The sequence below is a fragment of the Mauremys mutica genome, chromosome 3 (genome assembly GCF_020497125.1).
Source record: "Mauremys mutica isolate MM-2020 ecotype Southern chromosome 3, ASM2049712v1, whole genome shotgun sequence".
Taxonomy (NCBI): Eukaryota; Metazoa; Chordata; order Testudines; family Geoemydidae; genus Mauremys; species Mauremys mutica.
The window spans coordinates 131,768,549-131,794,617 of record NC_059074.1 but is presented as its reverse complement, the minus strand read 5'-3'; the positions used below and the strand labels follow the sequence as shown (position 1 = coordinate 131,794,617).

Genomic DNA, 26,069 nt, shown 5'->3' with positions numbered 1-26,069 from the left:
TTCAGCAGCAACGCCTACTGACGTTGCCGCTTGTCGGTGGCATTTCGGTGGATGCTTGTCCGCTGCCATGGTCCTCCGTGGCTCGTTGTCTGGCGCTCGCCAGGCGAAAAAGGTTGGGGACCACTGAATTATACTATATTTTAAGAAGCAATGTATCATGGTAAGAATGAGTCCCCTTTTCCCACTGCTCTGGATGGAAATCCTAACTCCTGAGGGCTTGGCTACACTTACAGATTTGCAGTGCTGCAGCAGGGTGTGAAAACACACCCTTTCCAGCGCTGCAAATTGCGGCGCTGCAAAGCGCCAGTGTGGTCAAAGCCCCAGTGCTGGGAGCGCGGCTCCCAGCGCTGTACGTTATTCCCCACAGGGAGGTGAAGTACGGACAGCGCTGGGAGAGCTCTCTCCCAGCGCTGGCGCTTTGACTACACTTAGCGCTTCAAAGCGCTGCCGCGGCAGCGCTTTGAAGTGTAAGTGTAGCCAAAGCCTGAGTGTTTCTACCCAAACCAGTGAAAAGGGGTAAAAGTGGTGGGGGCTGGGTTTTGATTTTGGAAACTGGAACTGAAAGTGTGCACTCTCCTGACATGTTTGATGAATGGACCTCAGTGGTGCTGTTGCTAAAACTTTATGCCTCTTAATTCCCTGATTAAAGTTATTCTAGAGTTTTATATAAAAGGCGTTTTCTTAAGGTCTGAAAAGGAAGGAGTTTGTTTTGTTCAAATCTCAACCTATATGCCATGTACCCTATCCTCTTATGTTATATTTTTTTGTTGAATCCTGCTGTTTCTCACTTTCTAGTTGTGGCTCTACAGCAAGTATGTTTAATGCAACCTGGGGATCCGGGATGTTTTAATGTTCTGCTACAAACAGTCTTAAAATTACTTTCAAGAAGTCATCCAGCCATGTTTTCTGCCTATTTTCTAACTCTCTAGGCCTTTCTCAGGGTTTTCTCTTAAACTTTGTCTACACTGACAAGTGAAAGACAAAACTTTTGTTGTTCACAGGTGTTAACCCCCCCCCCCCCGAAACACACAAGTTTTGTCGATGACAAGTGCTGATGTAAACCGCGCTTTGTCAGCAGGAGTGCTCTCCTGCCGACAATGTTATCTCTTCTTGTTGGGGGTGGAAGTGTTTTGTCAGCGGGAGAGCTGTAGCGGAACAGCCGTGAGGGTTCTTTTATTTCAATTGTAGATGCTTATCAATATTCTGAGTAAGGGATTCTGTAGACCAGTCCTAAAATGCTTGTGGATCAATAAGCTTAATCTAGAGTAGTTAATTCCTTTTCTTTTTAATCATACCCACTTAAAATAAACTTTCATTCTCAGGAAGTATTCTGGATGAGTTTTAGATAAAAATATTCTAACCTGTGGAGGAAGTCTAATGCTTGTCTCATGGTTGGCAGTCTCATAAAAAGCTACATAATCTACTACTTCACCAGATAATTAATTGATGCCATTTTTCCAGCACAAAAATCGGCAATCTAGGAGCCTTCTTTGAGATTTGGGGCACATTCTAGAAGTATGCACTGCATGGAAAAACCTCAATGTATCATGTGGGAAGGAGGAAACTTGCTAGCCTGAAACATTTAGAAATCAATGAGTCAGGGCTAAAAAAAAGAAGATATTGTCTTGAAAATCATACAATTAAAATAAAAAAGGATTTCTATCTTAGATTTCTGGCATCTGAGCCTTTAGAGTAAATTCAGGTCATGTTTTCAATTTTTTTCTCCAACTAATGAAGGCTAGGGACTTACCCAAAATGACAATTTAAAAAAAGGTAAAAGCTGAGATTCTCAGGTAATCACATGCCTCTAGGATCTGGGGCTTTCAGAGAAACCTCAAGCACTGCAAGACTTGTGATACAATTGTGAGCGTTTGCAAAACTGCATTGTGGTTATCTATGCATTCTTTTTTAAGCATTGCAAAACTGTTGCTATATTGTATTGGAAACAAATTTTTAGTAACATCTTTTAAACTGCTCTCAATATGTTTTAAGATGAAGATTTGTATTAAATAATATATTTGTATACAATATATGTATAGAGATAAAGCTGTTTCTTCTGGGAAAATAACTTTTGAATTCAAAGCTAATTGAACAGTTTATAATATATTTTTAGTCTCAGGTTAATTCTATTCTGAGAGGGTTTCTCAGTGGTCTTTTTTTGTTTGACTCACACCAACTTTTTCTTTATTTGTAATGACTATGTGTTCACTTTTATTACTCTCTCTATATGGTGATTGGGTGATGGTCACTGTTTGCTATTTCCCATGAATTGTAATTTCTGGGAGCAGTGAATTGTATTGCGGAATTAGTTTTCTTACCTCTCATTTTGATTTCTCTTACTAATTTGGACAGATCCTCCCTATGCTTATCACATATTCTGTGTATACTTGGCTTAGTCTATGATTCTCTTTTGTCTTTATTTAAATTGGAACAGAGTTACATATGTTACACTGATATCAATACCATGCTTTTATGTATATGCGTGTGTTCAGTTTACACTGTTATCTAGTTTTGAAAGCATTTGACTGGGGTGTGTGTAATTGGTATAGCAAACACAGTAGCAGGGAAAGCTTTCAGAGGAATTTTGCCCCATTCTGCTGGGCTGGACAGAAATACTCATGAGTTTAGACGTCAGTCCAGAGAAGTGGATCATTCTATGAGCAAAATTACAGATGAGAGAACTAATTTTGCCAGTCAGTCCTACTTTTTACTATATAGTCTGATATATACCAGTGTTGTTTAAAACTTGGCAACATCTATTTTTCATGTACTTTTACTCTATACACATTTTTTGGTTGAAGTTACTCTATTTAATGTACTTCTGATGGTCTTCCATGCTTCTGCATGTTAATATAATGCCAACAGATCCCGGTAAGCAGCCAGCAGGATTGAATTTAGGACCTCTGAAGTTTAGTGTATGAGCCTCTCTTGCAGAGGTCAGCAACCTTTCAGAAGTGGTGTGCCGAGTCTTCATTTATTCACTCTGATTTAAGGTTTCATGTGCCAGTAATTTATTTTAATGTTTTTAGAAGGTGTCTTTCTATAAATCTATAATATATACTGTATATACTTATTCATAAGCTGTTTTTTTAGTAAAAAAAAGGGGAGCACCAGAGAAAGGGGCTCAGCACCAGGGTTACATTAGAATTTATCAGAGATTCTAAAAAAAACCTAACCAACAGAAAGCTACCTGCCTTTGATCCTCAAACTTCACTTAGGCCTAGTCTACATTAAAACAATTGACATCAAGGGGTGTGCTGCCTTTTTTGTTTTGTTTTGTTAGATCAAGGGTTTTACTTTTGTGCTATTCCTTTGTCACAAAAATCCCCAGTGTAGACACAGTTAAGCTGACAAAAAGTGCTTTTCCCAGTATAGCTGATTTTATTGACCCAACTGGTATAAGCTATAAGGGAAAAAACACTTTTTTGATGGCATAAAACTGTGTCCATACTAGGAGGGTTTTGCCAGAATAGCTATTTTGACAAACTTTTAAGTGTAAACTATGCTTTAGGGAAAAGGCAACTGGAGACTGTCACTGGCCCTCAGATGGTATTTTGTTCTCCCCTAGTACAGTAACTCCTCACTTAAAGTTGTCCCGGTTAACGTTGTTTCATTGCTACATTGCTGATCAATTAGGGAACATGCTCGTTTAAAATTATGCAATGCTCCCTTCTGACGTCGTTTGGCAACTGCCTGCTTTGTCCACTGCTTGCAGGAAGAGCAGCCCGTTACAACTGGCTGGTGGGGGCTTGTAACAAGGGTGGACCGGCAGCCCACCATCAGCTCCCCACTCCCCTAAGTTTCCTGTGCTGCAGCCGCCCAGCAGGATATAAATTGCTGGCAGTTCAGCTGTCCCTCCCCCCACTGCCATGTGCTGCTCCTGCCCGCTGCCTTGGTGCTGCTTCCAGAGACTCCTGCTTGCTGTGCGGGGAGGAAGGGAGAGGGCTAATGTCAGGGTGTCCCCCTCCTTCCTGCTCCTGCACCCCGCTTACCCCTTCTCCATATAGAGCAGGGAGGGGACACGGACAGAGAGAGACATAGAGAGCTTGGGGCAGCAGCTGCTGTCTCAACTTCCTGATCCACTTAAAAAGACAATGTACTTAAGAGTGGTTCAGCTTACTTTAAGGGGGAGTGTGCATCTCTCTCTCTCTCCCCCCCCACACAAGGTGTGTGCCTGTCTCTGTCTGCTATGCTGTCTCCCCTCCCTCGTGTTCGTGCTGCCTTGTGTGAGAGGCTACGTTAACAACAATGTGTTAATCCTTGAGGGCTCAGCCGAGTGCTTGTTCATCATTTAGCAGCAAGGCATTCCCTGGGAAATATCCCTCCCTCTTCCACCCGCTAACTTCACCACCTCAACCAAGCTTCACAATCATCATAGCTGTGAACAGTATTAAATTTTTTGTTTAAAACGTATACTGTGTGTATATCTATATAATATATAGTTTTTTGTCTGAAAAAAAATTCCCTGGAACCTACCCCATCCCCCATTTACATTAATTCTTATGGGAAATTGGATTCGCTTAACATCATTTCACTTAAAGTTGCATTTTTCAGGAACATAACTACAACGTTAAGCAAGGAGTTACTATATATACATACAACTGCTGTCTACCATATCTAAATGCAGTAAATTTATGATTAGGAGGCTTTATATAGCCTGCTTGCATGGATTTTTAGTAAATAAGAAATTAATTATGTTCACTATTCTATAACAGTAGTGTTTCTTTTAATCCTGCACTGATCATTTAGTTTAGGCAGCCACATCTGTTCCTGCTGTGTTTTACTATATAGGTGTAAAACTGCATATAAAAGTCTATTTTAATATCTAGGGAGCGCATTCAATATCTGTATTGCAATTCTGTTAATACAGATATAGATTAGAAAGGGTCCAGCCACTTTTTATGGAATGTTAGTTTGTATTCCACTTCTGTGTGTTGATTGGCTAAACAGACCTATGTAAAATGTTCTTGTTCTAGCTTCTTTCATATAGAAATATTCTTTCATTCTATACATTCCAGTATGTCTAGGCACTGGAATGTATAGAATGTGGATTTTTTTCATTAATATCTCAACAAATTGCTTTTTGTCTCCAGGAATCAAAGTTAAATTCCTCAACATTTTGTAGGCAGGAATAATTACCACGTTTTAGCATATTAATTACACCCAAGAGGGTGTAGCAATAAATCATATAGGATATGAAACAGTTGTACTGATTTCTTACCATTCAGTGCTATATTTCCATATTTGTGTATGTAGATTATTGTTCTATGTTAAATAGACAGCAGTTCTCAAACTGTGGGTCAGGATCCCAAAGTGGGTCGTGACTGGTTTTAATGGGGTCGCCAAGGCTAGTGTTAGACTTGCTGGGGTCCAGGGCTGAAGCTGAAGCCTGAGCACCACTGCCCCGGGCTCAGGTTACAGACCCCCACTGCCTGGGGCTGAAACCCTTGGGCTTCGGCTTTGGCCCACCCTGGCCTGGGTGGAAGGGCTTGGGTGGGCTCAGACTTCAGTCCCCCCTCCTGGGTCATATAACAATTTTTGTTCTCAGAAGAGGGTCGCGGTGCAATAAAGTTTGAGAACCACTGGTTTAAGATATAGAATATTGATTTTATGTATGCCTGCTATTGATATACATGTTGAGTGCCTTCATATTAAAAATAAGGGTTTCTCATTTGACTTCCAGGCTCCTCTTCATTGTTCCCTGTATCAGTAAACAGGGAAGTGAGAAGGCATACTTTTGGAACCCTTATAACCAAAGGTAAGCATACCTGTTAATCTGTTGAGGGTAGTGATTTCACAACCAGGCTATCTAAATGAATGATGTAATATGCTCCAGTCTAATTTTAAATTTGTTTGGAAAACCCTTAGTCACCTTTGAAAAAATATATTAATCACCTTTTAAAAAGCTAAAGTCTCCACAAAAGAAATGCATTCACACATGCATCTACATGTGTGCATGCAAATACAAATTTGTGCATGCAAGTAAACAACTTGAATGTGCAAATGAATTTTGTTGCACTTCGAACTTGAGGCTGTAGTTTTAGAAAGTTTGGCCATTGCTCTAATTTTTGACTTACTAGGTTCTAAACAGAAGTTTGTTTGGGGTTATAAAATTTGTTGGTAAATTATTTAATTCTCTTTCCTGTTCAGTAAAGGAGACAGCTATAAAATTAAATTAATGATTAAAAGGTGGTTTGGGTTTTTTTTGGTTACTCAAGAAGTTAAAACCATTCATGGGCTAGTCTTTAAACTGTTATCATTTGATTAGGTAAGGTTTAATACTCTAAAAGTATCTATCATACTCTAAAAGTGACTGCTTAAAAAAAAATATTGAAATATCCTGACATTATTCTCACTCAATGACTTTCTTATCAGATTGTACTCGATTTTGCAAATAAAAATGGTTTTGTAACAGCCAGCACTGAAGACTCAGTTGGATTTTGAAAGTTAAGCTGGGTTCTTTCCTTTTCATATATCATTGCTAGAAATGGTCTCAGTGACACCTGTGCAGTGTCATTGTTTTCCACAGATTCACACTAATGTATCTGGAGCTTAGTAAACAATCCTGTTTATGCCTCAGAGAATAGAATTGAGCTCTTGCTTTCTTACAATTACCAGATTTGGATTCTGAGTACTAATGGGGTAATAAGCAGTGGAATCATACTTTACTCATTACCATTAGTTGATAAGACTTTCAAAATACACAAGGAACTGATTTGTGGAGTAAAAGTGCTGTTTGCAGAATAGTCAGTAATGTGCTGTTAATGCATTCATAAGGGGCTCCTACAAAAAAAATTTCCTTATGATTAAACCCTGTGTTCAGTGGGGAGGCGGGGTGTGTGTGTGTGTGTGTGTAGGTGGGGCGCTTGCAGGAAGGAAGGAGGAAGGACTGTGAAATCTATTAATTTATCTTCCTCTCTAAATAAAAACTCTCAAAACTATAGCCAAAGAGGGAGGACATGGCACCGGGCCAACTTATATTAAGCAGCAGCACTTGTTATAAAAGTTTCTGAAAAATATATTCAATGTATTGATAGTTATATAATAGAGTGTTCATTTTGGGGATTGTTGGTATTTTCCACAGGGATTTTGTTACTTTACTCCAATATTCTGGTCAACTCAAAGCCAAAAAATCCAGAAGTATTTTTGAGCCACAGGGATAAATCCTCTCAAGCAGAGATGACTTAACAGTCAGCAGGGAAGGTGTGAACTCCAAAAGAGACAGGGAAATCATCTTAACTTTCCATTGTACTTGGTGGAAGAGATTTTAAGAAAGGGTCCTTGGGAGCTCCCTTCAGTGCATCACTGATGGTAACGTTTTAGAGTAGAACCATACTTTAAAGAATCAGAAATACTTGTCCTCAAAATTCATTTCACAAGGCCAGATCCTGCAAGTTTCAAGCCCCCTTTGCTCATTGAAATCAATGGCTTTTAATTTCCACCTAACAAATTGGAGAGCCATTATTTTCATTTCAATGCCAAAAACAATTTTGTATGGCCCAGTACTTCCTTTGTTAGGAGCTAACTGTTGGAATAGTGCTGATGCTAATGATAGACCATGAACAAGGACATACTTCTCTAACTGGAAAAGAAGAAAAGTGGTAAGGAAGATGCTTCATTTTCAAAGAGGGTATTACAAATAGGATATTACAAAAGGAGATGAAATTGTGTGTGTGAGAGAGAGAGATACAGCCATATCTATGTCTACTCAGTGTCCTTGCATTCCTTCAATTTTGCCAAACTAGAATTTTCTCCTATTTATTTCAATCTTAACATTCTTCCTCTTTGCCTTTCATATAATGTTAGGGTTGCCAACTTTCTGATTGCGGAAAACTGAGCACCCTTGCGCCATCCCTTCTCTGGGGCCCCACACCTGCTCACTGCATGCCCCCTCCCTCCATCACTCGCTCTCACCCCCTTTAATTACTCGCTCATTTTCACCAGGCTGGGGCAGGGGATTGGGGTGTGGTAGGGGGTGAGGGCTCCGGCTAGGGGAGCAGGATCTGGGGTGGGGCTGGGGATGACAGGTTTGGGGCGCAGGTGGGGGCTCAGGGCTGGGGCAGGGGGTTGGGATGGGGGACAGGCTCTGGACTGGGGGTGTGGGCTCCAGGGTGAGGCCAGAAATGAGGAGTTTAGGGTGCAGGAGGGGGTTCTGAGCTGGGGCAGGGGTTTTGGGAGTGGGAGAGGGTTCGGGATGTGGGCTCTGGGCAGCACTTACCTTGGGCAGCTCCTGGAAGTGGCTGGCATGTCCCTCTGGCTCCTAGGTGGAGGGGCGACCAGGGAGCTCCGGGCGCTGCCTCCGTCCACAGGTGCCATCCCCACAGCTCCCATTGGGCATGGTTTATGACAGGGGTTGGCAACTTCTGGCACGCGGCTCGCCAGGGTAAGCACCCTGGCAGGCTGGGCCAGTTTGTTTACCTGCTGCATCAGCAGGTTTGGCGGACTACGGCTCCCACTGGCCACGGTTCGCTGTCCCAGGCCAATGAGGGTGGCGAGAAGTGGCGTGGGATGTGCTGGCTGCAGCTTCCCACCACCCCCATTGGCCTGGGACGGCGAACTGCGGCCAGTGAAAGCCGCGGTCCATCGAAACTGCCAACGCGGCTGGTAAACAAACTGGCCTGGCCCACCAGGGTGCTTACCCTGGCAAGCCACGTGCCAGAGGTTGCTGACCCCTGGTTTATGACCAATGAGAGCTGCAGATCCAGTGCTTGGGGTAGGAGCAATGGGCAGACACATCACTGCCCCGGCCACCCCTGCACCTAAGAGCCGAAAACTGGATGCCTAGCAACCCTATATGATATACTTTTAAACTTGAGTGCTTACGATTTGATATAACAAACAGTTGCTTCTAACTACTGTTTTCTTAATGCTGAACAACTCTTAATGAAGTTTTGATGGGTGTGGTTAAAACACCAAATGGAGTCATTTGATTGTGTAACTACAGGTACAGGTAAAACGTAATGCTTGTTGAAATTTGTAATTTGGCAGTTTGCCCTTATTAAAGATTGTAAATATATGAGTGCAGTAGTTTTGAGGCATGATTGCCAAATCTCATTATAATGAAGAATGATTGCATTCCTAGTGTGCTGGCTAAGTAAAAAATCAAATTATAATTATGGTGACTTTGCAGATCTTCAGCTGGGATAAGTGACTGTTCCTTGGAAAAGACCTGACATGACCAAAAATTGAAAGCAGCACCAGGATGCTGAAAAATTGAGGTCTTTGTAAGAGCTAATTAGACTGCCTCTACAAAATCTTAGGAAACTGCACTTGCCAAAGAATTGAGACAGGCTGATATTTGCTGTGAAAGGAATGAAAGGTGATGCAGTCACTTTGTTTTTGTGGCCCCTTACTGTGTAAACTTCTTGATCTGGTCCAAATCTAGTGCAATGGGTTGTTTTATAATTCTAGCACATAGCCCTAGTTAAGTAGTACTTCATGCTGGCTGAACACAGCATCTGATTACCATCTGGTCAGCAAATGCTCCCTGCAGCACAATAGAGAAATGACTGCTTCATTAAAGCGTGTACTCTCACGTCTCTTTCTTCCCTGAATAAGCACTTCTTCGGAAAATATTTCCTTATGGGAATGTATAGAAAAACTTTTCACTTTAACAGGATTTTAGACATTTTTTGGCTAAATTCTTCCCCATTATAATTCCTTTGACTTCCCTGGGGCTTGCGGTACAGTATGCTGGGGATAAATTTTGTCACTTAACATTCTCTCTTTTAAAAAAAATCTATGATGCATAGAGAGATTAACTGAAATGATAACGTGTAACGATCCTAGCAAAGTTACAGATGGTAATGATATTACTGTTTATCTTCAGGACTGGATGTGTTGGAAATTTGGAGTTTTGACCTGAGATTATTAACCAATGGAACTTATGTTTTGTGTATTTGTATAAAACTTACCTATCTCACAGAGCTGGAAGGGACCCCAAAAGGTCATCGAGTCCAGCCCCCTGCTTTCACTAGCAGGACCAAGTACTGATTTTTGCCCCAAATCCCTAAGTGGTCCCCTCAAGGATTGAACTCTCAACCTTTGTTTTAGCAGGCCAATGCTCAAACCACTGAGCTATCCCTTCCTCCCTAATAACTTACTTGAGCATACAATGCTGATATATACTACGTTACTTAAACTTCCTACATTTTGTCTATATTACTTTCTTGATGGTTTAGTAGAACACTTGCTGTAGATTGTTTTTAAAACAAAATGTGTAATACACACATTCTGTGGCTTGTATGTGTATATATCTGTGTATAATCTGAGATACTACATTATCAAGTACTGTATGTTTTATCTGTATGAGTTTGAAGCAGTGCAGTACTCACAAATGAGTTTTATGCAGGTTATTCCAAAAGAGTGACAATGAAATCTCTTGTATTTTAACAGACCATCATGTGGGATTCCTGCATCATGTGGTGGAAGAGATAATGGGGACAGAAGTATAGTTCTGGGATAACAGTGTTTCCTGAGTGCTGGGGGATGGAGAACAGGAGAGCTTTCCCTCTGCTTTTAGTAGAGGAGGCAAAGTTGTTGTGCCTTCCCCTGATTCTTAACTCAATTTAGATTATCAAAAAGAGACATGGGAGAATTCCCAGCTTTTGTGTTTGAGAATGGATGACTGAATAGCCCAAGATCAGTCTAAGGCCAAAAATCTATCAAGTTTGTAAGAAAATCCAAGACAAATGGTATAAAACATATGTTGATTTAAGACTAAACATTAGTTCAGATAGGTGGACCACAACCTTACAGTTTATTTTAGGAGTGAGCGAGAAAAGAAAATGCTCACATTTTTAGAATATCTGTGTTTGTATCAATCTCTGAGGGTCTCCCCATCTTCTTAGCATTGAAGTGTCTCAAAAGTTAAGTATCCAATTTTTGCATTTCTTTCCTCTTTCATTCCAGCCAGTTGTTGAAATAAACTTCTGAGCCCTTTCCACTCTCCCTCCCCTCTTCTAAATGAATTCTCATATTTTGTATTAAAGGGACAGTGTAGGCTTGAAATCTAGTTATGTCATTTTAGGTTTTATACCTGCTTCTGAGTCAGTCTGACAATTTCTATAGTATTAACAATCACACTTTCCTGTTTTCATAAGTGTTTTCTTTTCCCTGTTTCTTTGTGAACACTGCCCCTCCCCTTCTCCCGCAAGCACACACAGCAGAAATTGTACATTTTCAGCACTTGCAGTTTGTAATGAATAAAGAATGATTTTTTTAAAATCAATCTTTTTATTTCATTCATATTTTGGCCAGTTTAGAAAGAGTATTGTGGTCAAGGTAAAGCAATTCAGATTATTCAAAAATTTCATTTCACTAAGTAGAATGGTTTAAACTTTGGACTCATACATATGTGTATTGAAATCACCATTGCAGAATTATTATTTTTATTATTATTATTATTATTATTGTGACATAAAGCCCTGATTCTGTTAATTCTGTTACTAAGTAAGAGGTCTCAGAAGAATTTCCCAACAAGTTAAGAGATGACCTCAGAGAAACTGACGTATGAATAGGTATTAAAGGGCCCAAAGTACTGAAGTATGAAAGTTGTACAATATTCATTTTCCTAAATGAATAACAAGAGTGCTACATTTATATCAAGAGCAGCCTAGTTTCCTTTCGATAGGGGCAGGGACTGTTTGTTCTGTTTGTACAGTGGCATCCTGGTTCATGACTGGGACTCCCTTCATGCTACCATGATACAAATAATTAGTAGCAGAAGAAAAGACACACACACAGTAGAGTGGAAGTTGTAATCAGGATGAGAAACTGAGGAAGCACAGGTGGACGAAACATGAAGTAAGGAACTGGTTAAGAGATCGCAATTGGAAACAATGGAAATAATGGCTATGGAGGACCAAAGAAGTCCTTTGCTCTTCTTACTACTCTTCCTGGTAGTCAAACATCTATAGAGCCCTTCAGCCGAGTCCTTGATGATATGTATTTTGCCTATGGGGAGGAGGCGGCAAATGAACGGAAGGTGCAGATTGAGAACAGATTGGAGGTGAACAGTATACAGACCAGTGATCAGGAAAAAGGAGTGGAGGGAAGTCCCCAGAAAGAAAGAAAAGGAAAAACGAGATGTTCAGAACAGTGATTCTAATATATCTGTGATCCAGATACAAGTAAAAGGGTGGTATGCTGGTTTTTTTAAGTGTTGAAGGATAACTATTGCAATGAGTTACATTAATTGAAGGGAATTTTCTGTTTGGTAATTCATGTGAGAACAAATATCAATGAAATATGTGAGATAATTAATTACTTCAGGCACCTGAGGATAGAACTGAAGACTGGCACAATAATGTATTCTTGGAGGTTTCTTCTACTTGGTGCCAGAATGATATGTGGTGAGTTGGGGGGACAAATTATAAAGGAAAATTATGCCATTGAGAGGTACAGACTTTTCTTTGTCTCCAATTTCCCCGTAAATATATATGGTAGAAAATAGAACACATAATATCGGGTGAAAAGGAGATGTAAATGAGTGGAGATGAACTGAAAATGATGCAGGAAAAGACACTTCACAAGAAAGAAAATTGAAACTAGAGTGTAGTCAGAGAGGAGATGGAACAAAAGGTAGGCACAAATTTCATATTTTTAAAAGATTCTATAGAAACTTGGTTGACAATGTGTTTCAATAACATGGTTGTCTTATTTTTATTTAATATTTAATCCTTCAAACTACAGGGGACTTTGAGGAGTAGTGGCACCGGGTATCTTTCATCCTGACTAGTAAGCTTAGTCTTCATGTAGGTAGGTAACTTTTGCAGGCTGTGGCTCCTTAGTTTAACTGAGAAGTTTCATTAGGTTGGGTAACATCTTGTCATGGTGAGAATGGATGGAGTAACTGTACCACTGCTAGAGTGTAATATGTCTCATTAAACTTTCTGCTTCCTAGAGTTTTTACATTGCCTACAGAAATGTCTAAGCATTTGTCTTCAATACTTTTAGTCCTAAAATATTGATAATATGATACAGATGACCTTTTGTTTTATTTGGTCTTTTCTTGGGTAGCCTGTCGCATCCAGTCCCTATCTAAAAAATGCAGACAGTTTAAAATAATCTCTTGGAAGCTGACCTGGACTGCTTAACCCAGCAGGCTCTGTGCCCTGTCTCTTTGCAAAGGGAGAGGGAAAGGTGTCTGGTTTCAAAATAGCAGTCCCACAAGTACTTCATCTACTCTTGTTAAGAGCCCACCAAGTCAATGAGGTAAACATTCTTTTACTGTGAACAGTGCTTAATAGTTTACCATCTCAGTTTCATCTACAGCTGATGGAATTCAGGTTTTTGTTTGTTTGTCATTTAGACTAGTAATCTGACCAGAGCCTGGTACAGTGATTTTTTTCCTCTTCTGAATGAATTGCATACTCTAAGGTCAATTTTTTTTTTAAGAAGCCCAGGTCTCTTCATGCCCCTATATAATCTTAAACTGTTTTGATTATGTCCACAGTTGTTCTTTCAGAGCTTGTCAGTGAGAGGAAGAAAAGGTGATGTGGAGGCAGAGGAATCATTCTTTGAAATCTTCCAATTCCTTTTATCTTTATTTAATCTCCTCTGCCCTCCTGAAAGCAAGCAAGATTAACTACATTGCATGCGGAGGGGGGAGAAAGCTGCATACCAACAGAGGTTGGGGATCCAGAGCTGCCTAAAGCACCCTTGCACTAAAATGTAAACTCAGTTTGTAAATATTTTTGCCAGATATTCTTGCTAGGAGAGGTGGGCTGGAGCAGGTATTATCACTTTCTGCCATGTCTTGCCAAGTATGTCAACTAACTAGCAAGCTTATTAGAGGCTAGGAGGATTTAGCTTTCTCTTTATGAAATCCTGCCTCTTGTCAATGGTCTCTTGAACGTCCTAGAAAAGGGATCTTCATTATCATTGTTAGTGATTGATGCCAATTAAGTTTGTGTGACATTTGAACTGTCAATCTACTTCTACTTTTGGCTTGCCTTTATTTATTAATTTATTTCAGTTCTAAGAAATTTCACTTCATTTTCTGATTGCTAGCTATATTGAGTTTTTCTGCAGCATATCATGCTTAGAAATTACATGTAAAGGAGTTAATTCTCAAATCACATGAATCCCACCCTGCAACAATAGTTTTCTGGAAGGGTAGGTTTTCTTTATAAATGCTATTTGCTCATTTTAGACTTTAGCATTTTAAAGTGGGTGGATTCCTACAGCCCATGCTGTATGTTCCTTTTCAGTAGCCATTTATTTGGCATTTCTGTGGTCATAGTGGGCTGTAGGTTTGTTTCAAAACAATTGATATTCTATGAAGCAAATAAACTGATGTCATGGTCTATCTCTTTCACCTTACATATGCTAATTATTAGATTACATTTGGCAGTTGGTAGCTTTGTTTGAGGAGGAGGAAGAGTGTGGATTATATAACAGCTGTATGCATTTCAGCTAACTGTCTTGCGGGCAGCCAGGATTTATGGTACTCTAGATTTAGAAAGGTAATCTTGTCTCTCTATTACATTTTGTATTTATTGATACAGGTTGACCTTGAGACAGTGTTCTTTAAACTAATTTGTACCATGTAGTTTAAGGGTGTTCCCTTTATTTCTTTGAGGAACATGTTAGTGTATGCAAACATTATAAATGTTAGGTGTTGGCACTGATGGTGGAATTAGAATGGAATCTTATTCTGTCAAATTCTTTTTTGTTCTGCATGGGATTATTACAATAGTGGTGAGTTGTTGGAGCTGAATCTTCATACCTAAGGTTAACAAAGTGATGCAGTAGAAATTAAAGCAAACTTTAATTTGTCAAGCTTTCATTTATATTTTATATACTGCTTGTTGGTTTTTTTATGGTGGAAAATATCCCTTGAAATGACCCTGTGCTGTAAATTTGTTGAAAATATAAAAATCTATGCTAAGCTTTGCAAATTCAGATTATATTATAGATGCCAAATATTTTGTAAAATGTTAACATAATTTTGATCTGGAACCTCCTTGCTTTATTTTTGTTTGCATGTGCATATTAACAAGAAACAAAACATTTCATGCATAGTGTATTTTACTATGAATATTATGCACATCACAACTAGCTGTTCTACACTACTTTAATATGAATTCGTTGCTGAAAATGTCCATTTTGTCAATATGCTATAGTAGTACTTGGGTCCATTTAAACAAAATACACCCATGATACGCAGAGGAACAATATTACACTTGCCAATGCAGCAGCTGCAAGTCTAGGGAAAACACAAGGTATATATGTTATAACTGGGATTGTGTTTCTGAAACAAAACGTAAGAATTTATATACACATATCTACACTGTTATAATACTGAGTGTATGAAGTGCTCTATGTACAAATAACTTTTTAAAAATAAAGCAACTCTTACCTTCCTTTTGGTCTAAAGAGATTGAGTCTTAAGTAGGCGCTGTAATATGAGAATGAACAAAGGTACCTATTTTTAGGAAGACTGCAGAAATATTTCTCATAAGTAAAATTCCAGCAAATGTGCTGGAGAGACAGAGACTGTGATTTGCACAAGGTCACGTAGGATTTAGGTAGGGGTGTGGGGGGGTAGGGGGGATTGTGGCATCTTGGAATTTTGGAGAAAGGAGAGTTTGACCACATTTCTTTCCTTAGATTTTCTTGCCGCTCCTTTCTATGGGGAGCTCCAACCAAACTGGGTGACCCTCTGTCAATGCATTCCTGACTGGTTAATATAAAATTATTTGGATCTACCCCTTTGGTGGTGAATGAAGTATTATTGTAACTTAATTGAACTAATGGCCTTTTTATTCTTGTCAGGGAAGCTTCACCCCCTGGTTCTGGGCCACAAACTTAACGGCTTTCATTCTTTTCAAGACTTGTGCTGATGAAGGACTCAGCTCACTCCATTTTAATGGGCTTGTATGCATAATACAATGCTGTTGTCCCCTGGGACAGAAACATTAAGCTTTTTCTCCTTCCCTGTTTCCCATTAGGCTTTTAATCTCCAAAATGATGAATAGCAATACAGAACCCTACCATCCCTCACAGATAATTGTAACCTGTCATGTCTGTTGTAGAGAATGTACATCCACAGTAGTCAGAGGGGAGGGAAAAATAGTGATGGTGTGAAGGGTAGTGGTTGTTAGGAGGTCATAGATTAGTCTGGAATAAGTGTAGCAGTAGGTATACTTGTTCAGCTGTCTAATCCCATGCAAAGCTTCTTTATTTTATTACAGATTATTTGATGGCTAATTTACTCCTCTGAGCTCATAAACTAGATAGAATATTCTAATTTGGTTATTTTGAGTGCCTTTATTACCACTGGCAGTGTCAGAGATTTCTCCAGAAGGTTGATACTGTCTCCTTGTACCCCTTAGTAACTATATGGGTTTGGATGAAGACTGTCCCCTTCTCTTTGGCCTTGACTCATACTATTATCTCCTTGGTATGCTGCTTCCCCAACAAAGTTTTATTTTCTCTCAAAGCACCCATTCCAGCAACCCCCCTACATATGCTGTTCAACAAAGCTTAACTATACTTAAAAAAAAAAAAAGAAGTTATTGGCCAGTTTACAGAAATAAAGCTTACAGTGAAGCATGTACATCCTAGATTAATACTATGGAAAGCACTGATAAATGCCAGTCTGTGTTCAAGTTATAAAATATTGCAATATTACCAGGATTCGCAGCATGGTAGAAGCTTTTCTAGTATCTGACAGTTCAAAGCTGTGTGATTGTCTTCCTGTAAGAAAAATGTCCCTGGGTGGAGAAGAGGAAGGGGGAGAATGGAGATGCATGTGTATGTATACATATGTTCTTTTGCGTGCATAGCAATTCACACTTCAGTTGTTGAGCCTTTTTATGTGGATATGGATGTCTGCCTTTTGTAACTTAACTGTGATATGAAACCTGTTCATTAATAGAATCAAATATTTGTTTCTGATACCTGTTAATGCGCTAAACAGGTCTCTTCCTGTTAACCACATATGTGATGACTTGTGCAGAGTATATACTCTGAAGTGGAGCTGGTTGGAACATTTTGGTTGAAATGAAATTTTGGTGAAATATGTTGAAATATTTTGCAGAGATGCATGTTTCCAAAAAACTTTCATCAATAAGGTTTGAGACTGAGAGACTTTCTCACATACACTCTAACATGGCAGGTAAGGCACTGGGATGTGAGAGTCCCATATTCAAGTCCCCACTGTGCCTAATGTGAAGTGATTTTTGGATGAAAACTCTGTGTTAGGTTCAGATCCCTGTTCTGCCTGTGTCTCCCACAACATCCCAGGCCAGTACTCTAACTATGGGGACACAAACACACACACTCTCATTCTTTTTGTGAAATTTTTTTGTGAAAACATTTTGGTTCCAACATTGAACAAAAATAAATTTCAAAAGTTGCTGCCAAATTGCCATCCTCCAGTCACATGTACTCTGATGGTGTTCGTTTCTTGCATTACCCACACTTCTGTACTATCTCCTTACTTGTCTATCCATTCCATCTTATATTTCAACCTCTCTCTCTGACCTCACATCCTGGATATCACAATGTAGTTAACTGTAACATGGCCAAAATTAGATACCATGTTTCCTCTCAAACCCTCCTCATGACTGCGTTCTATTATTCTTTACAACAACACTTTTGTCCCTGAAACTGAGACATAGTCCGAGGGTCATTCCGACCCTCCCTCCTCTTCTACATCATGTCCAAAATTTTGCACAACTAAAATTTGTGTTAAGCTCCTCACTATCACCTGTCTTAATTATTGTGACCTCCCTTGCACACACTCCTTAAAGACCTCTTAAAATATAGATATTTTTTTCCAGGCTTGACTCTCTTACCAAGCCACCTTCCAGTTTGAATCCCTTGGCTCTGTTCCCTACTTCATAACATTTTAAGTTTCTCTTCTTCACCTTTTAAGGTCCTTCACAGCTTCCTGGTGGTTCCTGTTCTTGTCTGTTTTCATATTGCTCTTCCAGTGATGCCAGCCTTAACACTAATTTTTCTGCCAATACTACAAACCTTTCTATTCTGCCCTTTATGCATAGAATGTTACTACCTTCATCTTCAGTTCTTGCCTCAAGATCCACTTCTGCTGTAATATGTGCAAGAATCTAGGCTAGGTGGTGGAGCAGTTTTACTTTAAAACAAAGACAAAACCCACAAATAAAATCTTTCATTGATTTAGAACTATCAAATTGTGCAGTAACTAAACCATATAACCGTGAGATCTTATTTTCATTGTCCTTTTTTTCCTTCCTCCTTTTCTTTGTCAAAATTGTTAGGTCTTGTCATCAAATTAGATTGTAAACTCTTCAGGATATGGACTTAAGTCTACTTGTGTACGGGTACATTATGTGATGGGAGCCTTTGGGTGATATCGCAACACAAATAATAATAGAAAGCACAGGCCTAGAATTGGCACTGCTTATTCAGCAGCTAAATTGCATGTCTGACAAGCAGAATGCTATCTGTCAGTTTAGGTTTTTATTAATAGAAAATATAATTTAGCAATAACACTCAACTCCCTGTAGTAGATTTGTCCTGTGAGTCCACCTTTTGGCAGACTGTTTCAGGATAGGAAGACATTAACTGCCTTGTATTCCCTTTCTGTTCTGGATAATCTTTTCTGCACTGCTACTTTAATTCTGCTGTTTTCCACAAAGCTGATTTTCTCAAATTTTGATGATAATGTGTGCTGTTTCCCAGTTACTTCAGAGCTGTTTCTAGGGCTTGCATAGAGTTCAGTGGCAACAATGCCTTTCTTGTTGGGCTGAAGCACAGTGTGTTCCTAGTTTCCTGTTATCCAACTCTGTTCCATGCATATTGACTCATGTTATTATACTGGCCCCAGTTTGAAGCACACAAGCAAGTGTTGATGAATTCTGAGTGTCAGAACTATTGAGCGCATACCAATGGATCACGTAAAATTGTTTTTATGAAAATATTTAATAATCAATCTGGAAGATCATAAATATTGGCACTGATATCTGTTTAAAAGTCCTAGGTTTATTGAAATGATCAATTTGAACAAGTATCCTTCGTTCAACTCCACAATTTCTGTTTGAAAGCTAAATTAAAAAGAACTGCATAATAGTGTCACTCAAGAGTAAATAGTAGACAGCAGTTGTTTCTCTGCAGGCCACTTTTAACTTAATCTGGAATTTTTCTTGTCTAATTAGAAAGGCAGTTCTAATAACCTCTTAGCACTGTTGTCAACCTTAAACCACCTATTTAATTGATACTTAACTAAACTCCTCCTCAAACAGATGGATGAGAAGTGGATGCACCTTGGTTTCACCTCCTAATAAGTCAGCAAGTGCAGCTGAGGTAATGTGGGTAGGCAACCGTAATTGCTGCTGATAGGGATGAGTAGGAAACTACTGTGCTCTTGTAGCAAAAGAGGAGCAGGAAGGAACTGTTTCTTTGAGGCATAATTCCTCTCCTTTGTAGTTCGTGAGGCAGAACACGAGTGTGCTGCCCCCTAGACGAAGTTAGTGGTAAAATTGTAATCTAGCACTTGGTTGGCTTTCCATTTGTATTTTTTTTTTCCTGCAATGGGGAATTTCTTAAAATCTCAAATGTGATTGTTAAATCAGCAAAAATTGGTAAGGGCAGGTTTATTACCTGAAAGGCAGCATTTTGGGCATATCTTTTTGCAAAGGAGACCCCCAGTTTGAATCTGGCTTGCTACTCCTTGTTATATCCTTGCAGATATCACCACATTTTCCTTTGATCACTGGAGGAATTGTCCTGAATGGAACAATAATTTGCTCTCTTGCTCCAAACCATTTTCAGATGCTTCAATAAGGAAAAGAGAATTCCAGTTAGAGCATTGTTTCTTTAGTAAACTCAATTTTCCAGTAAGGTATGCCTAAGTAATACAGAATCCACATTTCATCTTGAAGATGAGTTCTTGAATTCCTAAACTACTTTGATCATGAATACTTAATTAAGTTATTCCCTTGATATGGATTTTATCACTTTGCCCCAGACGTACATTACATTTGCTCAGCTTACATCGGGGCTTTGATATGTAAGCTTTTCACACAGTAATGTATGAACTCAAAGATGATTCAACCAGTTTTGCCATCCTAATAATTGTTTCAGAAGTCCTGAAATCTTTAAAAGCTAAGACTAAATATTCCCATTTAATTTCTACACCAAAGTAGGGGCTTAAAAGTTAAGTGCATTCCACTTTGGTAATTCTACATAAAAAGTAGTGAAATACTGCCACAGAGCCATTACGCACTCCATATTTCCCATGTTAACAGATCTCCCTAGTTTATCCAGAAGGTAACGTTTGAAGTGGAAATGCCATTTGAAGTTGCCAAATCCATATTAACGATTTTTGTCAGATACAGGATCTAAAATAGTGGGGGTATGCTTTTTCCCTTTTCCTACTGTGCTACTATCCCTTTGGAATAGTAGCAGAGCTAATAGCTGCAATCACTTTTGCGAAGTAATTGAGAGCGGTGTGGCTGGCAGGGTGTTCTCCATAAGGGCCCAGCAACTCTGAAGCACCCTACTGGTTCTTTAGAATAGCCAAGATTTGTCCACTTTCAGGACACGTTGCAGGGCCTGTTTGTTACACCAGGCTTTTGAAGAGCAGTAGAGGGATTGAAGTACGAGTCTGTGTATGGGCCCTTTTTTATTTGGAAAGAAAAATAAATAAAATAAACATGTAACACAGCATACTTTTTTTTTAAAAGATTCACACAACTTCCCTATCCCCTGACACCTTATTCTCCCCCTATCCATCTTCCCAGGAAAGAACCTCATGTGGCAGATGCTAGTCATGTTGCATAATATGCTATTGGAAGGTGCTTGGATGCTACAGTATAAGAACCCGTACAAAATAGAAAGGATTCATGGGTGCTATTGTAAGGGAATATTGGGGAAGAAAGGAAAGAAAAGAGGGAGAGAAACTTAAAAAAGGAAATAAATATAGAGAAGAAGGGAGTGGAGGAAAAGCGGGGACTTAGAGAGAGGAGAGAACACTGAAAGAGAAGTAGCTGGGACTCAAAGTGAAGAATGAGGCAGAATCAGAAATAAGCATGTTGGATAAGAGTCAGAACAAAGAGGAATGATCTCAAAGTAAAACGGATTTCAAATGTCAAAATATTAAATGGAAAAGTTAGTCCAAGGAAAAACAGATACTGCAAAGACAATGGGGGGAAGTATACCAAAATATACAATAAAAGAAAAGTGGAATAAATGAAAGGAAAAGGAAGTAACAGAAACAAAGAGAACAAAGTACGTTATAGTTGGCCAAGCTAGTGAGGCCTTGCATTGAAATTCTCTGGCTGTAATGTGATAACCACTGAATGCTGCATCCAAAATTTTAGGAAATATTCTAGGCATCAGTGGTCAAAACCTTATTGCTTTTTTGGCAAAAACCAAAATGGGGAGATGGGGGACATACAAAGCCCCAACATCTGATTAGCAGAGTCAGCAGTTTCAGCCATCTCTACTTTTATTGCAGCCAAAAACATATTCCAATATAATACCCCTTATTTTAGCTCTTCCCATCCTCCAAGTACAGTTTAAGGGCTTATCCACACATGGAGTTCTGTTATTCAGGAACAGCTATCCCTGAATAACTTCATGTGTAGAAGCAGCAAAGAGTCCTGTGGCACCTTATAGACTAACAGACGTATTGGAGCATGAGCTTCCATGGGTGAATACCCACTTCGTCGGACGCAACTGTGTGTAGAAAAGCCCTACAAAGGCTGACACTCTAAAAGAGAGAGACAGTAAAGAAAGGAGGATAAGGATGGCAGGGGCAGGGCAAAGGGAGCGTACACAGGGCCCCTGGCATGAGGAAGAGGGTTGGAAGAGTTGCAGTGAGTCCCTGAAAAAGTGAGGAATGGAAAGGTAGTGTACAGGGAACTTGTGTGGGGAGACTGGAAGGCTGCAAAGACCTGGTGTTGTGGATAGTAAGCTCGATTATATAAAAACAGAAACTGGCCTTACTGGGTCAGATCAGTGATCCATCTAGTTCACTCTACTGTCATCAGTAGCCAATGCCAGATGAACAGAATAGGGCAATTTATCAAGTAATCCATCCCGTCGTCCAGTCCAGCTTCTGGCAGTCAGGTTTATGGATACCCAGAGCATAGGATTGCATCCCATGCAACAAAGTGTGTGATCCCTTAATTTGTTCATGGAAAGTTTTATGGAGTTACAATAAATTGCTAGAATGCATAAAATTTATGCTTATCATTTCTGTTATGAATGTGACTTTGCATTACTGCATCCTCACATCTAAATATTTGCAGGGCTGGTTACCGTTCTGATGAACGATGTTACATGCAACCATAGCAGTCTGTGGGCGTTGGTGGCCTGCTTGTTTTCTCAATAAAGAAATGATATTTTGAAGAGGAAATAAGAGCAGATCAGCAAATGAAACACTTGGTAAATTGCGCAACCTTCTTTAAGCTGGCACGATTCTGGGTCTTGCTTTTCCTCATCCCCAAAGTAGTCAACTGTAATTTATTAATCTAAATCTCTATAGTGTCGTCTCTCCCCCGCCCCCCGCAGTTGCCAATGTAGTCAAGCTCTCAGTCTGCTGGAGGACATAGACAGCCTTTTAATTTTGAGAATAAAGCCCTAGACAATCACCATTTACCCTTTAAGGAGCCAACTTTTGTTCTCTAGGATATAACACATTTATTTATAGATAGGAAATCTGACAAAGAGCGGCTACATTGCGTACCTTACAGCGGAACACTATAAGATGTGCAGTGTTAGCATAGCCTCAGTGTTGGTAGTCTAATAATCTAGATCTAGTGTAAACAGATGCAACTCTGTTGGAGACAAGTTGCACCTGCTTATGCACCATTTGAATTTGGCTTATGGAAACCACTTATCTAAAATCTCTAGTAAATTGCATTTGCTTAATGATGTCTTAATTTTTGGTAAATAGTCTGTGGATTTGTTGATTGATTGGGCAGGTGATTATAGGGTGAAAGGAAGGAGGAAATATCCTCCAGTTGTACTGTCTTTTAAATTTGTTTTCCCTTAAATTTTTATAACAATCAATAACTCAGTGAACTTGACTGTCCCTTTCTAAGCTGTGTTTTTGACAGAAATGTTCTGTATTACAAATATACCTCACTAAAGGAGAATATGCATTGGCACTAGGTGAAAACATTTCTATAAATGTACAGTCTGTTTAAATGATGCCCAGTTTGGTTTTGGCTGCCCAAAGATATGCTAGATCAAGTGCTATCATCAGATTCAGAGGGAGATTTCTTCCACAGTACCCTTAGTTAAATACACAGTGAATTATTATGCCAGTGCATGAACTGTTTGGCTCTGATAATCACACTCTTATGTTTGAACACTTTAATTTACATAGGGATCAGAGCCTGATAAAATAAGTTAAAATTCTGTCTGAGTTGCCTTGCGTTGGAGGTTATATTGTCAGTAATAAAGAACATATTGTCCCAAGTTGAGAACAAGCCAGCACTTACTTGATTAACATGAATCTTTGTTGTTGTTGCCTGATCCATACCAGCACTGGACAATGGCTTCTTTATTCATACTTCTTAGCAGTATTATTTCATATCAGTATGGATGTTACTCAGACAGGTGTTAAAGGAAAATGTTCTGAGCTGTCAAAATGACACCTTCCTGGCTTTATTTTCATTTGAAGGCACATCTGTTCATTCAGGCCATTTTTTATTGTTCTTCCCCCAGTCAGTTTCACTGGGCAGGTAATTTATTTAAATATTTCAATAAATCTTAGAGCAAGATTTTTTCAAATTGCTGTCTTCTGCCAATTCACAATAACAGAAGTAGGGTGGAGAGAGAGAGGATGCAATGTGTATGCAGTAGTCTGTGATTGCAAGCGCACCTGGCACAGGGTTTTTGTGGGTGCGAAAGAGCAGATGGGTAGTGGGAGAAATCCCCACCTAATAAAATGGGATTTATCCTAATTTGTAGCCCTTTTAAAGGCTGGTTTAATCCATCATCACTACCACAAAGGATCAAAGGAAAGTGGCTGAAGTTTTTTATTTAGTGACCCTTTTTGAATGAAATAATATGACATTGAACATACCTTCTGGATCTCCACTCATCATAATGATCAAGGTTATGACTGAAAGTATATAGAGAGAGTTAAGCCTTTTGTTCAATTTAGCATGGTTATGTGCTGTTCCAGCTGGGAATTTTTAAGATGTTATTTCCATGGTGTAATTCTGTCAACAGTTATTTTCCCTATTTAAAAGTGAAAATGTGTAGCATACATTCCCAGCACGACACTCCAAAGGAGTTTTTTGACATATTCTTTGCTGTAGCATATTGCAACTCTCCAGAACTGAAGAATCGTGAAGAGGAAGATATAACTTTTGTTAAAAACAAATGGTTAAAGACCTTAGCGCAGGAGTAATATTTTATGCAGAACTTTATTACCTGTAATATGTTTTAATACAGCACCTTTTAGGTTTGGTTATGAACATTAATCAGGTGTCAATTTGAGATAAACTACCAAATGTCCACTATATGGGGGGTGATAACTTTTGGCTGCTACTTACCTAGGCAAGATTTGAACAGATAATAGAAAAATGAAAAGCTCTATATTTCATTAGAGATCCTCTGTTCCTTAGTTCACCTTCTTTTGTTTTTGTTTAAAATGATTTGAAGTTAAGTAACTGATTGCATATTGTCCCAAAGCGAACTTTACTGAATTATTTTGTAATAGCAGGAAACACAAGAAATTCCATGTATCTTGTGAAGTCATGTCTATAACATTACACTGTACACTTAATATATAAGAGCAAGACTGAGTTCTAATTTACTAGAAGCCTATATACTAAATTAATGTATTTTAGTCACCTACAGTTTTTGATATATATTTTTCTAGATATATTTGTTTCTGTTGTTTCAAACAGACTTTGTAAGTTGTGGGGGAAAAGAAAAGAGCCCATTTTAAAAAAGCAGAACATTCAGAGATTTTTGAGCTTACTCAACATTATGAATTCCTTTTATAAATGAAATGATAGCTTTCTCTCAACTGAAGTAAAATTATATACAAACAATTACTTGCTTACATCTGAAACCACAGGACTACTGTCCTTTTGTAGGCTATAGAAAATTAGTCAATGATATTTCAATTTATTACCTCACAATTCCCACTAGTCAATAAGGAGCAGGGTTAAACTAAAGTACTTTTCAGAAAAAATCAAGAAGTATGAGGTTTCATCTTTCTCTTTCTCAAAGCTTATTTTAGTTTGAAACCATAGTTCTAAATGATACTTGGTAGTAATGTAGGAAGTGGTTGGTCAGAGGAGTCCTGTTGCCAAATGACAAACTTTGCTTTGTGCTCATTTTAGTATCTCTGAAAGTGTAAGCTACTGCTAAAGAAAAATATGCCTAGTGCACATCAAGATAGGACATTTGGTGGAGGAAATAGAAATACTCCGTTTGCTTCTATCTTTTCCATAACTTGATGAGCAAGATTTTGAACAATCCACCTGTTACCATGTACTGTAATTGGAATGTTTACATCAGTCAGATATGTTATCTGCTTTTCCTCTTCAGTCTGAACTTGTATGTTACGCAAGTGTTTTTATTACTATAAACTGGCTATAGTCCATACTAATTAGTTTGGATACCAGTGCAATAACCACATCAGTTATTCTGCAGCATCACCAAAATACTGTGTTTAGCTGTATAGCTGATTTTTGTACTGTGTTTTACTGAAGATACATAGTGGTGCAGCACTTAAATGCTACTTTCGAAATACATATATGCTACGAAATTCTGTGATTGTATTTTTAAATTAATTTGATACATGATCTGAAAACATTTATTTTTACAGACATCCAGGTTCATAATTTCCATATTATATTAAACCATTTTAATGCTCTTAGTTAGGAAAAATTGGATTTTAAGTCAACTGAAACTTATTTTAGTGCAATCACACCATTATCTCAGTTTAAACTGCCGTATCCTCTAGAATACCTAAACACATAAGGGCAAATTAATGAAATAATTAAGGGGTTCACACTTGTGCCAAAATATTAAGCACAGATGCAGATGTTACTGTAATGATCCCTTGCTCTCCCATGGGGAGGGAGGCCACTCAGTCTGGTCCC

The 26,069-nt window shown here is 38.8% G+C and overlaps 1 protein-coding gene across 7 annotated transcripts in view; it reads left to right on the top strand.

The window, feature by feature from the left end:
* SIPA1L2 (signal induced proliferation associated 1 like 2) overlaps positions 1-26,069 on the top strand; it is a 181,115-nt gene that overhangs the window by 641 nt on the left and 154,405 nt on the right. For all 7 annotated transcript variants that reach the window (XM_045009786.1, XM_045009788.1, XM_045009787.1 and 4 more), the window contains exon 2: positions 5,684-5,758. The gene's annotated coding sequence lies outside the window, so the exon portion shown is untranslated. The remainder of the gene's footprint in view (positions 1-5,683; positions 5,759-26,069) is intronic.